The sequence below is a fragment of the Perca fluviatilis genome, chromosome 10, assembly GCF_010015445.1.
Source record: "Perca fluviatilis chromosome 10, GENO_Pfluv_1.0, whole genome shotgun sequence".
Classification (NCBI taxonomy): domain Eukaryota; kingdom Metazoa; phylum Chordata; class Actinopteri; order Perciformes; family Percidae; genus Perca; species Perca fluviatilis.
The window spans coordinates 6,582,801-6,597,673 of NC_053121.1; the positions used below are offsets into that span (position 1 = coordinate 6,582,801).

Here is a 14,873-nt window from a genome sequence, read left to right on the forward strand (position 1 = left end):
TGCGGCAGTGGTTACGTCCCAGTGTGGAAGGACCTTGAAGCAGCTCTGCTAGGCCGTTTCTGTCTCTCTGTGCAATAACAGGTACGTTTTGTGTTTTCCCGCAAACATGCCCCTGATGGTATGTTGAGAGTTGCTGACTTCTCAAACGTCTGTCATATTTCGAGATATTTTCTTTTCTGCCTGGCGGGCACCACTTTTCATTCTTTTGAGCCGAAATAGCTCAGTTGGGAGAGCGTTAGACTGAAGATCTGAAGGTCCCGGTTCTTCGATCCGGGTTTTGACAGCATTGAACTAGTGTTTTGGGGACACATGGTTAGAAATGCTGGTCGGGTTTGTCACCAAATTCCCTATGAAGATCCGGGTTTCGGCAGCATTGAACTAGTGTTTTGGGGACACATGGTTAGAAATGCTGGTCGGGTTTGTCACCAAATTCCCTATGAAGTTCCGTTGGAACCCATTTGTTTACTAAATGGATGACTGGACGAGACACTGTCCACAGGGAGTTCTTGATGGAACTTTGTGGCAGTGGTTACATCCGGTGTGGAAGGACTTCTCAGCAGCTCTGCTGGGCCGTTTCTGTCTCTCTCTTGCAGCAACAGTTGAAGTTTTTGTCTTTTCCCGCAAACATGTCCCTAATGCTATGTTGAAAGTTGCTGACTTCTGAAATGTCTGTCATTTTTCAAGATGTTTTATTTCTGCCTGATGTTAATCTTTGGCGAAATAGCTCAGTTGGGAAGCATTAGTCTGTCATATTTCGAGATATTTTCTTTTCTGCCTGACCGGGCACCACTTTTCATTCTTTTGACCGAAATAGCTCAGTTGGGAGAGCGTTAGACTGAAGATCTAAAGGTCCCTGTTTCAATCCGGGTTTCGCAGCATTGAATTAATGTTTTGGGGACACATGGTTAGAAATGCTGGTCGGGTTTGTCACCAAATTCCCTATGAAGATCCGGGTTTCGGCAGCATTAAACTAGTGTTTTGGGGACACATGGTTAGAAATGCTGGTCGGGTTTGTCACCAAATTCCCTATGAAGATCCCGGGTTTCGGCAGCATTGAACTAGTGTTTTGGGGACACATGGTTAGAAATGCTGGTCGGGTTTGTCACCAAATTCCCTATGAAGTTCCGTTGGAACCCATTTGTTTACTAAATGGATGACTGGACGGAGACACTGTCCACAGGGAGTTCTTGATGGAACTTTGTGGCAGTGGTTCATCCCGGTGTGGAAGGACCTTCGAGCAGCTCTGCTGGGCCGTTTCTGTCTCTCTCTGCAGCAACAGTTGAAGTTTTTCCTTTTCCCGCAAACATGTCCCTAATGCTATGTTGAAAGTTGCTGACTTCTGAAATGTCTGTCATTTTTTCAAGATGTTTTGATTTCTGCCTGATGGTTACCACTTTTTATTCTTTTGAGCCGAAATAGCTCAGTTGGGAGAGCATTAGTCTGTCATATTTCGAGATATTTTCTTTTCTGCCTGACGGGCACCACTTTTCATTCTTTTGAGCCGAAATAGCTCAGTTGGGAGAGCGTTAGACTGAAGATCTAAAGGTCCCTGGTTCAATCCCGGGTTTTGGCAGCATTGAACTAGTGTTTTGGGGACACATGGTTAGAAATGCTGGTCGGGTTTGTCACCAAATTCCCTATGAAGATCCCGGGTTTCGGCAGCATTGAACTAGTGTTTTGGGGACACATGGTTAGAAATGCTGGTCGGGTTTGTCACCAAATTCCCTATGAAGATCCCGGGTTTCGGCAGCATTGAACTAGTGTTTTGGGGACACATGGTTAGAAATGCTGGTCGGGTTTGTCACCAAATTCCCTGTGAAGTTTCGTTGGAACCCATTTGTTTACTAAATGGATGACTGGACGGAGACACTGTCCACAGGGAGTTCTTGATGGAACTTTGTGGCAGTGGTTCATCCCGGTGTGGAAGGACCTTCGAGTAGCTCTGTTGGGCCGTTTCTGTCTCTCTCTGCAGCAACAGTTGAAGTTTTTTCTTTTCCCGCAAACATGTCCCTAATGCTATGTTGAAAGTTGCTGACTTCTGAAATGTCTGTCATTTTTTCAAGACGTTTTGATTTCTGCCTGACGGGTACCACTTTTTATTCTTTTGAGCCGAAATAGCTCAGTTGGGAGAGCATTAGTCTGTCATATTTCGAGATATTTTCTTTTCTGCCTGACGGAATTACACACTTTTCTCTTTTGAGCGAAATAGCTCAGTTGGGAGAAGCGTTAGACTGAAGATCTAAAGGTCCCTGGTTCGATCCGGGTTTCGGCAGCATTGAACTAGTGTTTTGGGGACACATGGTTAGAAATGCTGTTCGGGTTTGTCACCAAATTCCCTATGAAGATCCCGGGTTTCGGCAGCATTGAACTAGTGTTTTGGGGACACATGGTTAGAAATGCTGGTCGGGTTTGTCACCAAATTCCCTATGAAGTTCCGTTGGAACCCATTTGTTTACTAAATGGATGACTGGACCGGAGACACTGTCCACAGGGAGTTCATGATGGAACTTTTTGCGGCAGTGGTTCGTTCCCGGTGTGGAAGGACTTCGAACAGCTCTGCTAGGGCGTTTCTGTCTCTCTGTGCAATAACAGGTACGTTTTGTGTTTTCCCGCATACATGCCCTGATGGTATGTTGAAAGTTGCTGACTTCTCAAAACGTCTGTCATATTTCGAGATATTTTCTTTTCTGCCTGGCCGGGCACCACTTTTCATTCTTTTGAGCGCGAAATAGCTCAGTTGGGAGAGCGTTAGACTGAAGATCTGAAGGTCCCTGGTTTGATCAGGGTTTGGCAGCTGGATAGTGTTTTGGGGACACATGGTTAGAAATGCTGGTTCGGGTTTGTCACCAAATTCCCTATGAAGATCCGGGTTTCGGCAGCATTGAACTAGTGTTTTGGGGACACATGGTTAGAAATGGCTTCGGGTTTGTCACCAAATTCCCTATGAAGATCCCGGGTTTCCGGCAGCATTGAACTAGTGTTTTGGGGACACATGGTTAGAAATGCTGGTCGGGTTTGTCACCAAATTCCTATGAAGTTCCTTTGGAACCCATTTGTTTACTAAATGGATGACTGGACGGAGACACTGTCCACAGGGAGTTCATGATGGAACTTTGGCGGGGAGTGGTTCGTCCCGGTGTGGAAGGACCTTCCGAACAGCTCTGCTAGGGCCGTTTCTGTCTCTCTGTGCAATAACAGGTCACGTTTTGTGTTTTCCCGCAAACATGCCCCTGATGGTATGTTGAGAGTTGCTGACTTCTCAAAGCGTCTGTCATAATTTCGAGATATTTTCTTTTCTACCTGGCCGGGCACCACTTTTCATTGTTTTGAGCCAAAATAGCTCAAGTTGGAGAAAGCGTTAGACTGAAAATCTAAAGGTCCCTGGTTCAATCCGGGTTTCGACAGCGTTGAACTAGTGTTTTGGGGACACATGGTTAGAAATGCTGTTCGGGTTTGTCACCAAATTCCCTATGAAGATCGGGTTTCGGCAGCATTGAACTAGTGTTTTGGGGACACATGGTTAGAAATGCTGGTCGGGTTTGTCACCAAATTCCCTATGAAGATCCCAGGTTTCGGCAGCATTGAACTAGTGTTTTGGGGACACATGGTTAGAAATGCTGGTCGGGTTTGTCACCAAATTCCCTGTGAAGTTTCGTTGGAACCCATTTGTTTACTAAATGGATGACTGGACGGAGACACTGTCCACAGGGAGTTCTTGATGGAACTTTGTGGCAGTGGTTCATCCCGGTGTGGAAGGACCTTGGAGTAGCTCTGCTGGGCCGTTTCTGTCTCTCTGCTGCAACAACAGTTGTGAATTTTTTCTTTTCCCGCAAACATGTCCCTAATGCTATGTTGAAAGTTGCTGACTTCTGAAATGTCTGTCATTTTTTCAAGACGTTTTGATTTCTGCCTGGCGGGTACCACTTTTTATTCTTTTGAGCCGAAATAGCTCAGTTGGGAGAGCATTAGTCTGTCATATTTTGAGATATTTTCTTTTCTATCTGACGGGCACCACTTTTCATTCTTTTGAGCCGAAATAGCTCAGTTGGGAGAGCGTTAGACTGAAGATCTAAAGGTCCCTGGTTCGATCCCGGGTTTCCGGCAGCATTGAACTAGTGTTTTGGGGACACATGGTTAGAAATGCTGTTCGGGTTTGTCACCAAATTCCCTATGAAGATCCGGGTTTTGGCAGCATTGAACTAGTGTTTTGGGGACACATGGTTAGAAATGCTCGGTCGGGTTTGTCACCAAATTCCTATGAAGTTCCGGTTTGGAACCCATTTGTTTACTAAATGGATGACTGGACGGAGACACTGTCCACAGCGAGTTCAAGATGGAACTTTGCGGCAGTGGTTCGTCCAGTGTGGAAGGACCTTGAAGCAGCTCTGCTAGGCCGTTTCTGTCTCTCTGTGCAATAACAGGTCACGTTTTTGTGTTTTCCCGCAAACATGCCCCTGATGGTATGTTGAAAGTTGCTGACTTCTCAAACGTCTGTCATATTTCGAGATGTTTTATTTCTGCCTGATGGTTACCACTTTTTATTCTTTTGAGCCGAAATAGCTCAGTTGGGAGAGCATTAGTCTGTCATATTTCGAGATATTTTCTTTTCTGGCCTGGGCACCGACTGCCTCATTCTTTTGAGCCGAAATAGCTCAGTTGGAAGTGGCGTTAGACTGAAGATCTAAAGGTCCCTGTTTCAATCCTGGGTTTCGGCAGCATTGAACTAATGTTTTGGGGACACATGGTTAGAAATGCTGGTCGGGTTTGTCACCAAATTCCCTATGAAGATCCCGGGTTTCGGCAGCATTAAACTAGTGATTTGGGGACACATGGTTAGAAATGCTGGTCGGGTTTGTCACCAAATTCCCTATGAAGATCCCGGGTTTCGGCAGCATTGAACTAGTGTTTTGGGGACACATGGTTAGAAATGCTGGTCGGGTTTTTGTCTCCAATTCCCTGTGAAGTTTCGTTGGAACCCATTTGTTTACTAAATGGATGACTGGGAGGAGACACTGTCCACAGGGAGTTCTTGATGGAACTTTGGTGGCAGTGGTTCATCCCGGTGTGGAAGGACCTTCGAGTAGCTCTGTTGGGCCGTTTCTGTCTCTCTCTGCAGCAACAGTTGAAGTTTTTTTCTTTCCCGCAAACATGTCCCTAATGCTATGTTGAAAGTTGCTGACTTCTGAAATGTCTGTCATTTTTTCCAAGACGTTTTGATTTCTGCCCTGGCGGGTACCACTTTTTATTCTTTTGAGCCGAAATAGCTCAGTTGGGAGAGCATTAGTCTGTCATATTTCGAGATATTTTCTTTTCTGCCTGGCCGGGCACCACTTTTCACTCTTTTGGAGCCGAAATAGCTCAGTTGGGAGAGCGTTAGACTGAACATCTAAAGGTCCCTGGTTCGATCCGGGTTTTGGCAGCATTGAACTAGTGTTTTGGGGACACATGGTTAGAAATGCTGGTCGGGTTTGTCACCAAATTCCTATGAAGTTCCGTTGGAACCCATTTGTTTACTAAATGGATGACTGGACGGAGACACTGTCCACAGCGAGTTCAAGATGGAACTTTGCGGCAGTGGTTCGTCCCAGTGTGGAAGGACCTCGAAGCAGCTCTGCTGAGGCCGTTTCTGTCTCTCTGTGCAATAACAGGTACGTTTTGTGTTTTCCCGCAAACATGCCCCTGATGGTATGTTGAAAGTTGCTGACTTCTCAAACGGTCATATTTGATGTTTGATTTCTGTATGGTTACACTTTTTATTCTTTTGGGAAATAGCTCAGTTGGGAGAGCTAGTCTGTCATATTTCGAGATATTTTCTTTTCTGCCTGGCCGGGCACCACTTTTCATTCTTTTGAGCCGAAATAGCTCAGTTGGGAGAGCGTTAGACTGAAGATCTAAAGGTCCCTGTTTCAATCCGGGTTTCGGCAGCATTGAACTAATGTTTTGGGGACACATGGTTAGAAATGCTGGTCCGGGTTTGTCACCAAATTCCCTATGAAGATCCCGGGTTTCGGCAGCATTAAACTAGTGATTTGGGGACACATGGTTAGAAATGCTGGTCGGGTTTGTCACCAAATTCCCTATGAAGATCCCGGGTTTCGCCGCATTGAACTAGTGTTTTGGGGACACATGGTTAGAAATGCTGGTCGGGTTTGTCACCAAATTCCCTGTGAAGTTTCGTTGGAACCCATTTGTTTACTAAATGGATGACTGGGGGGAGACACTGTCCACAGGGAGTTCTTGATGGAACTTTGTGGCAGTGGTTCATCCCGGTGTGGAAGGACCTTCGAGTAGCTCTGTTGGGCCGTTTCTGTCTCTCTCTGCAGCAACAGTTGAAGTTTTTTCTTTTTCCCGCAAACATGTCCCTAATGCTATGTTGAAAGTTGCTGACTTCTGAAATGTCTGTCATTTTTCAAGACGTTTTGATTTCTGCCTGACGGGTACCACTTTTATTCTTTTGAGCCGAAATAGCTCAGTTGGGAGAGCATTAGTCTGTCATATTTCGAGATATTTTCTTTTCTGCCTGACGGGCACCACATTTCACTCTTTTTGAGCCGAAATAGCTCAGTTGGGGAAAAGCGTTAGACTGAACATCTAAAGGTCCCTGGTTCGATCCGGGTTTTCGGCAGCATTGAACTAGTGTTTTGGGGACACATGGTTAGAAATGCTGGTCGGGTTTGTCACCAAATTCCCTATGAAGTTCCGTTGGAACCCATTTGTTTACTAAATGGATGACTGGACGGAGAACACTGTCCAGCGAGTTCAAGATGGAACTTTGCGGCAGTGGTTCGTCCCAGTGTGGAAGGACCTTGAAGCAGCTCTGCTAGGCCGTTTCTGTCTCTCTGTGCAATAACAGGTCACGTTTTGTGTTTTCCCGCAAACATGCCCCTGATGGTATGTTGAAAGTTGCTGACTTCTCAAACGTCTGTCATATTTCGAGATGTTTTGATTTCTGCCTGATGGTTACCACTTTTTATTCTTTTGAGCCGAAATAGCTCAGTTGGGAGAGCATTAGTCTGTCATATTTCGAGATATTTTCTTTTCTGCCTGACGGGCACCACTTTTTATTCTTTTGAGCCGAAATAGCTCAGTTGGGAGGCGTTAGACTGAAGATCTAAAGGTCCTGTTGTTGCAATCCTGGGTTTCGGCAGCATTGAACTAATGTTTTGGGGACACATGGTTAGAAATGCTGGTCGGGTTTGTCACCAAATTCCCTATGAAGATCCCGGGTTTCGGCAGCATTAAACTAGTGATTTGGGGACACATGGTTAGAAATGCTGGTCGGGTTTGTCACCAAATTCCCTATGAAGATCCCGGGTTTCGGCAGCATTGAACTAGTGTTTTGGGGACACATGGTTAGAAATGCTGGTCGGGTTTGTCACCAAATTCCCTGTGAAGTTTCGTTGGAACCCATTTGTTTACTAAATGGATGACTGGAGGGAGACACTGTCCACAGGGAGTTCTTGATGGAACTTTGTGGCAGTGGTTCATCCCGGTGTGGAAGGACCTTCGAGTAGCTCTGCTGGGCCGTTTCTGTCTCTCTCTGCAGCAACAGTTGAAGTTTTTTCTTTTCCCGCAAACATGTCCCTAATGCTATGTTGAAAGTTGCTGACTTCTGAAATGTCTGTCATTTTTTCAAGACGTTTTGATTTCTGCCTGACGGGTACCACTTTTTATTCTTTTGAGCCGAAATAGCTCAGTTGGGAGAGCATTAGTCTGTCATATTTCGAGATATTTTCTTTTCTGCCTGACGGGCACCACTTTTCACTCTTTTGAGCCGAAATAGCTCAGTTGGGAGAGCGTTAGACTGAACATCTAAAGGTCCCTGGTTCGATCCCGGGTTTCGGCAGCATTGAACTAGTGTTTTGGGGACACATGGTTAGAAATGCTGGTCGGGTTTGTCACCAAATTCCCTATGAAGTTCCGTTGGAACCCATTTGTTTACTAAATGGATGACTGGACGGAGACACTGTCCACAGCGAGTTCAAGATGGAACTTTGCGGCAGTGGTTCGTCCCAGTGTGGAAGGACCTTGAAGCAGCTCTGCTAGGCCGTTTCTGTCTCTCTGTGCAATAACAGGTCACGTTTTGTGTTTTCCCGCAAACATGCCCCTGATGGTATGTTGAAAGTTGCTGACTTCTCAAACGTCTGTCATATTTCGAGATGTTTTGATTTCTGCCTGATGGTTACCACTTTTTATTCTTTTGAGCCGAAATAGCTCAGTTGGGAGAGCATTAGTCTGTCATATTTCGAGATATTTTCTTTTCTGCCTGACGGGCACCACTTTTCATTCTTTTGAGCCGAAATAGCTCAGTTGGGAGAGCGTTAGACTGAAGATCTAAAGGTCCCTGTTTCAATCCTGGGTTTCGGCAGCATTGAACTAATGTTTTGGGGACACATGGTTAGAAATGCTGGTCGGGTTTGTCACCAAATTCCCTATGAAGATCCCGGGTTTCGGCAGCATTAAACTAGTGATTTGGGGACACATGGTTAGAAATGCTGGTCGGGTTTGTCACCAAATTCCCTATGAAGATCCCGGGTTTCGGCAGCATTGAACTAGTGTTTTGGGGACACATGGTTAGAAATGCTGGTCGGGTTTGTCACCAAATTCCCTGTGAAGTTTCGTTGGAACCCATTTGTTTACTAAATGGATGACTGGAGGGAGACACTGTCCACAGGGAGTTCTTGATGGAACTTTGTGGCAGTGGTTCATCCCGGTGTGGAAGGACCTTCGAGTAGCTCTGTTGGGCCGTTTCTGTCTCTCTCTGCAGCAACAGTTGAAGTTTTTTCTTTTCCCGCAAACATGTCCCTAATGCTATGTTGAAAGTTGCTGACTTCTGAAATGTCTGTCATTTTTTCAAGACGTTTTGATTTCTGCCTGACGGGTACCACTTTTTATTCTTTTGAGCCGAAATAGCTCAGTTGGGAGAGCGTTAGACTGAAGATCGGAAGGTCCCTGGTTCGATCCTGGTTTTCGGCAGCATTGAACCAGTGTTTTGGGGACACATGGTTCACACTATCCATTGGAATGGGTTGATAAAGCTTACAAAACAGCCCTGAATAAACCTCGGTCACACTTGCTAAAGAAAAACAAGAAAAAAGAAAAGCGTTTTTCTGTCACTTGTATCACCACTTACTCCCCTCTCTCACATACCATACGTCCTGTTTTTAAAAAACATTGGCATATTTTAAAATCGGATCCTGAACTTTCACATGTTATGAACGATTTGCCGCTCTTTGTATATAAACGTGAGAAGAATCTTAGAGATCTTCTAGTTCACGCTGATTTTGCGAGATACAAGCCAAGAAGAGCTTCGCAAAGAGTATTAAGCCCATTACCTACTGGCAACTATCGTTGTGGAGGGTGTGCACAATGCAACAACACCTATAAGACACAGAACTTTCGCCATCCTCACAACAAGATTTTTCCAATTAAGAGTGTCATCACTTGTGCCTCAACTCATATAGTGTACATTTTGATGTGTCCGTGTGGTCTGGTGTATGTAGGTAAAACCACAAGGCAGTTAAAACAACGCATCAGCGAACATAAGAGTTCGATTCGTAGAAACGACCGGGATTACCCGGTTGCGGTACACTTCAATGATCATAAACATGACATCTCATCACTGCGCTTTTGTGGTATTGAACAAGTTAGTCTTCCAAAAAGAGGGGGAAATCATGACTTGCTACTAAAAAGACGCGAGGCATTTTGGATATTTACTTTGCAGACGCTATCGCCAAAAGGTCTAAATGATGAATTTAATCTCAACATTATGTTGGGCTAATTTGATATTGATATATATGTTCCTTTTTTACCTCCTTTTTTTACTAGTTATGATTAGTTTATCTTCAGAAAACTTCCTATTGTGGACTGTTACAATATAATCTAATAGAGTCTAATTAGTGTGATGATCCACTCTTTGAATGGACTATGTCCTCTTTGATTAAGCGTAACAAATTAATGGGCTATGATATTGTACTGATCATCCATTATTTTCAAGTGTATTGAGTGGCACTTATATATATATTTTTCAAATTCCCTATGAAGATCCCGGGTTTCGGCAGCATTGAACTAGTGTTTTGGGGACACATGGTTAGAAATGCTGGTCGGGTTTGTCACCAAATTCCCTATGAAGATCGCAGGTTTCGGCAGCATTGAACTAGTGTTTTGGGGACACATGGTTAGAAATGCTGGTCGGGTTTGTCACCAAATTCCCTGTGAAGTTTCGTTGGAACCCATTTGTTTACTAAATGGATGACTGGGAGAGCACTGTCCACAGGGAGTTCTTGATGGAACTTTGTGGCAGTGGTTCATCCCGGTGTGGAAGGACCTTCGAGTAGCTCTGCTGGGCCGTTTCTGTCTCTCTCTGCAGCAACAGTTGAAGTTTTTTCTTTTCCCGCAAACATGTCCCTAATGCTATGTTGAAAGTTGCTGACTTCTGAAATGTCTGTCATTTTTTCAAGACGTTTTGATTTCTGCCTGACGGGTACCACTTTTTATTCTTTTGAGCCGAAATAGCTCAGTTGGGAGAGCATTAGTCTGTCATATTTCGAGATATTTTCTTTTCTGCCTGACGGGCACCACTTTTCACTCTTTTGAGCCGAAATAGCTCAGTTGGGAGAGCGTTAGACTGAAGATCTAAAGGTCCCTGGTTCGATCCCGGGTTTCGGCAGCATTGAACTAGTGTTTTGGGGACACATGGTTAGAAATGCTGGTCGGGTTTGTCACCAAATTCCCTATGAAGTTCCGTTGGAACCCATTTGTTTACTAAATGGATGACTGGACGGAGACACTGTCCACAGGGAGTTCAAGATGGAACTTTGCGGCAGTGGTTCGTCCCAGTGTGGAAGGACCTTGAAGCAGCTCTGCTAGGCCGTTTCTGTCTCTCTGTGCAATAACAGGTCACGTTTTGTGTTTTCCCGCAAACATGCCCCTGATGGTATGTTGAAAGTTGCTGACTTCTCAAACGTCTGTCATATTTCGAGATGTTTTGATTTCTGCCTGATGGTTACCACTTTTTATTCTTTTGAGCCCGAAATAGCTCAGTTGGGAGAGCATTAGTCTGTCATATTTCGAGATATTTTCTTTTCTGCCTGACGGGCACCACTTTTCATTCTTTTGAGCCGAAATAGCTCAGTTGGGAGAGCGTTAGACTGAAGATCTAAAGGTTCCTGGTTCAATCCCGGGTTTCGGCAGCGTTGAACTAGTGTTTTGGGGACACATGGTTAGAAATGCTGGTCGGGTTTGTCACCAAATTCCCTATGAAGATCCCGGGTTTCGGCAGCATTAAACTAGTGATTTGGGGACACATGGTTAGAAATGCTGGTCGGGTTTGTCACCAAATTCCCTATGAAGATCCGGGTTTCGGCAGCATTGAACTAGTGTTTTGGGGACACATGGTTAGAAATGCTGGTCGGGTTTGTCACCAAATTCCCTGTGAAGTTTCGTTGGAACCCATTTGTTTACTAAATGGATGACTGGAGGGAGACACTGTCCACAGGGAGTTCTTGATGGAACTTTGTGGCAGTGGTTCATCCCGGTGTGGAAGGACCTTCGAGTAGCTCTGTTGGGCCGTTTCTGTCTCTCTCTGCAGCAACAGTTGAAGTTTTTTCTTTTCCCGCAAACATGTCCCTAATGCTATGTTGAAAGTTGCTGACTTCTGAAATGTCTGTCATTTTTTCAAGACGTTTTGATTTCTGCCTGACGGGTACCACTTTTTATTCTTTTGAGCCGAAATAGCTCAGTTGGGAGAGCATTAGTCTGTCATATTTCGAGATATTTTCTTTTCTGCCTGACGGGCACCACTTTTCACTCTTTTGAGCCGAAATAGCTCAGTTGGGAGAGCGTTAGACTGAACATCTAAAGGTCCCTGGTTCGATCCCGGGTTTCGGCAGCATTGAACTAGTGTTTTGGGGACACATGGTTAGAAATGCTGGTCGGGTTTGTCACCAAATTCCCTATGAAGTTCCGTTGGAACCCATTTGTTTACTAAATGGATGACTGGACGGAGACACTGTCCACAGCGAGTTCAAGATGGAACTTTGCGGCAGTGGTTCGTCCCAGTGTGGAAGGACCTTGAAGCAGCTCTGCTAGGCCGTTTCTGTCTCTCTGTGCAATAACAGGTCACGTTTTGTGTTTTCCCGCAAACATGCCCCTGATGGTATGTTGAAAGTTGCTGACTTCTCAAACGTCTGTCATATTTCGAGATGTTTTGATTTCTGCCTGATGGTTACCACTTTTTATTCTTTTGACCGAAATAGCTCAGTTGGGAGAGCATTAGTCTGTCATATTTCGGATATTTTCTTTTCTGCCTGACGGGCACCACTTTTCATTCTTTTGAGCGCAATAGCTCAGTTGGGAGAGCGTTAGACTGAAGATCTAAAGGTCCCTGTTTCAATCCTGGGTTTCGGCAGCATTGAACTAATGTTTTGGGGACACATGGTTAGAAATGCTGGTCGGGTTTGTCACCAAATTCCCTATGAAGATCCCGGGTTTCGCAGCATTAAACTAGTGATTTGGGGACACATGGTTAGAAATGCTGGTCGGGTTTGTCACCAAATTCCCTATGAAGATCCCGGGTTTCGCAGCATTGAACTAGTGTTTTGGGGACACATGGTTAGAAATGCTGGTCGGGTTTGTCACCAAATTCCCTGTGAAGTTTCGTTGGAACCCATTTGTTTACTAAATGGATGACTAGGAGGAGACACTGTCCACAGGGAGTTCTTGATGGAACTTTGTGGCAGTGGTTCATCCCGGTTGTGGAAAGGACCCTTCGAGTAGCTCTGTTGGGCCGTTTCTGTCTCTCTCTGCAGCAACAGTTGAAGTTTTTTCTTTTCCCGCAAACATGTCCCTAATGCTATGTTGAAAGTTGCTGACTTCTGAAATGTCTGTCATTTTTTCAAGACGTTTTGATTTCTGCCTGGACGGGTACCACTTTTTATTCTTTTGAGCCGAAATAGCTCAGTTGGGAGAGCGTTAGACTGAAGATCGGAAGGTCCCTGGTTCGATCCTGGTTTTTGGCGGCGCATTGAACCAGTGTTTTGGGGACACATGGTTCACACTATCCATTGGAATGGGTTGATAAAGCTTACAAAACAGCCCTGAATAAACCTCGGTCACACTTGCTAAAGAAAAAACAAAGAAAAAGCGTTTTTCTGTCACTTGTATCACCACTTACTCCCTCTCTCACATACCATACGTCCTGTTTTTAAAACATTGGCATATTTTAAAATCGGATCCTGAACTTTCACATGTTATGAACGATTTGCCGCTCTTTGTATATAAACGTGAGAAGAATCTTAGAGATCTTCTAGTTCACGCTGATTTTGCGAGATACAAGCCAAGAAGAGCTTCCCGAAGTATTAAGCCCATTACCTACTGGCAACTATCGTTGTGGAGGGTGTGCACAATGCAACAACACCTATAAGACACAGAACTTTCGCCATCCTCACAACAAGATTTTTTCCAATTAAGAGTGTCATCACTTGTGCCTCAACTCATATAGTGTACATTTTGATGTGTCCGTGTGGTCTGGTGTATGTAGGTAAAACCACAAGGCAGTTAAAACAACGCATCAGCGAACATAAGAGTTCGATTCGTAGAAACGACCGGGATTACCCGGTTGGCGGTACACTTCAATGATCATAAACATGACATCTCATCACTGCGCTTTTGTGGTATTGAACAAGTTAGTCTTCCAAAAAGAGGGGGAAATCATGACTTGCTACTAAAAAGACGCGAGGCATTTTGGATATTTACTTTGCAGACGCTATCGCCAAAAGGTCTAAATGATGAATTTAATCTCAACATTATGTTGGGCTAATTTGATATTGATATATATGTTCCTTTTTTACCTCCTTTTTTTACTAGTTATGATTAGTTTATCTTCAGAAAACTTCCTATTGTGGACTGTTACAATATAATCTAATAGAGTCTAATTAGTGTGATGATCCACTCTTTGAATGGACTATGTCCTCTTTGATTAAGCGTAACAAATTAATGGGCTATGATATTGTACTGATCATCCATTATTTTCAAGTGTATTGAGTGGCACTTATATATATATTTTTCAAATTCCCTATGAAGATCCCGGGTTTCGGCAGCATTGAACTAGTGTTTTGGGGACACATGGTTAGAAATGCTGGTCGGGTTTGTCACCAAATTCCCTATGAAGATCGCAGGTTTCGGCAGCATTGAACTAGTGTTTTGGGGACACATGGTTAGAAATGCTGGTCGGGTTTGTCACCAAATTCCCTGTGAAGTTTCGTTGGAACCCATTTGTTTACTAAATGGATGACTGGACGGAGACACTGTCCACAGGGAGTTCTTGATGGAACTTTGTGGCAGTGGTTCATCCCGGTGTGGAAGGACCTTCGAGTAGCTCTGCTGGGCCGTTTCTGTCTCTCTCTGCAGCAACAGTTGAAGTTTTTTCTTTTCCCGCAAACATGTCCCTAATGCTATGTTGAAAGTTGCTGACTTCTGAAATGTCTGTCATTTTTTCAAGACGTTTTGATTTCTGCCTGACGGGTACCACTTTTTATTCTTTTGAGCCGAAATAGCTCAGTTGGGAGAGCATTAGTCTGTCATATTTCGAGATATTTTCTTTTCTGCCTGACGGGCACCACTTTTCATTCTTTTGAGCCGAAATAGCTCAGTTGGGAGAGCGTTAGACTGAAGATCTAAAGGTCCCTGGTTCGATCCCGGGTTTCGGCAGCATTGAACTAGTGTTTTGGGGACACATGGTTAGAAATGCTGTTCGGGTTTGTCACCAAATTCCCTATGAAGATCCCGGGTTTCGGCAGCATTGAACTAGTGTTTTGGGGACACATGGTTAGAAATGCTGGTCGGGTTTGTCACCAAATTCCCTATGAAGTTCC

At 44.5% G+C, this 14,873-nt stretch overlaps 7 non-coding genes across 7 annotated transcripts; all 7 read left to right on the plus strand.

Annotated features, from left to right (window-relative positions):
• The first annotated feature begins 1,500 nt into the window (after window positions 1-1,500).
• trnaf-gaa lies at window positions 1,501-1,573 on the plus strand. The gene has a single exon. It is a non-coding gene; the product is annotated as a tRNA-Phe (tRNA).
• A 2,457-nt stretch (window positions 1,574-4,030) lies between these two features.
• trnaf-gaa lies at window positions 4,031-4,104 on the plus strand. The gene has a single exon. It is a non-coding gene; the product is annotated as a tRNA-Phe (tRNA).
• Window positions 4,105-7,773: 3,669 nt separating this feature from the next.
• Window positions 7,774-7,846, plus strand: trnaf-gaa. Its single transcript has one exon. It is a non-coding gene; the product is annotated as a tRNA-Phe (tRNA).
• Window positions 7,847-10,596: 2,750 nt separating this feature from the next.
• On the plus strand, window positions 10,597-10,669 carry trnaf-gaa. Its single transcript has one exon. It is a non-coding gene; the product is annotated as a tRNA-Phe (tRNA).
• Window positions 10,670-11,119: 450 nt separating this feature from the next.
• On the plus strand, window positions 11,120-11,192 carry trnaf-gaa. The gene has a single exon. It is a non-coding gene; the product is annotated as a tRNA-Phe (tRNA).
• Window positions 11,193-11,817: 625 nt separating this feature from the next.
• Window positions 11,818-11,890, plus strand: trnaf-gaa. The gene has a single exon. It is a non-coding gene; the product is annotated as a tRNA-Phe (tRNA).
• Window positions 11,891-14,636: 2,746 nt separating this feature from the next.
• Window positions 14,637-14,709, plus strand: trnaf-gaa. Its single transcript has one exon. It is a non-coding gene; the product is annotated as a tRNA-Phe (tRNA).
• Window positions 14,710-14,873: the final 164 nt, after the last annotated feature.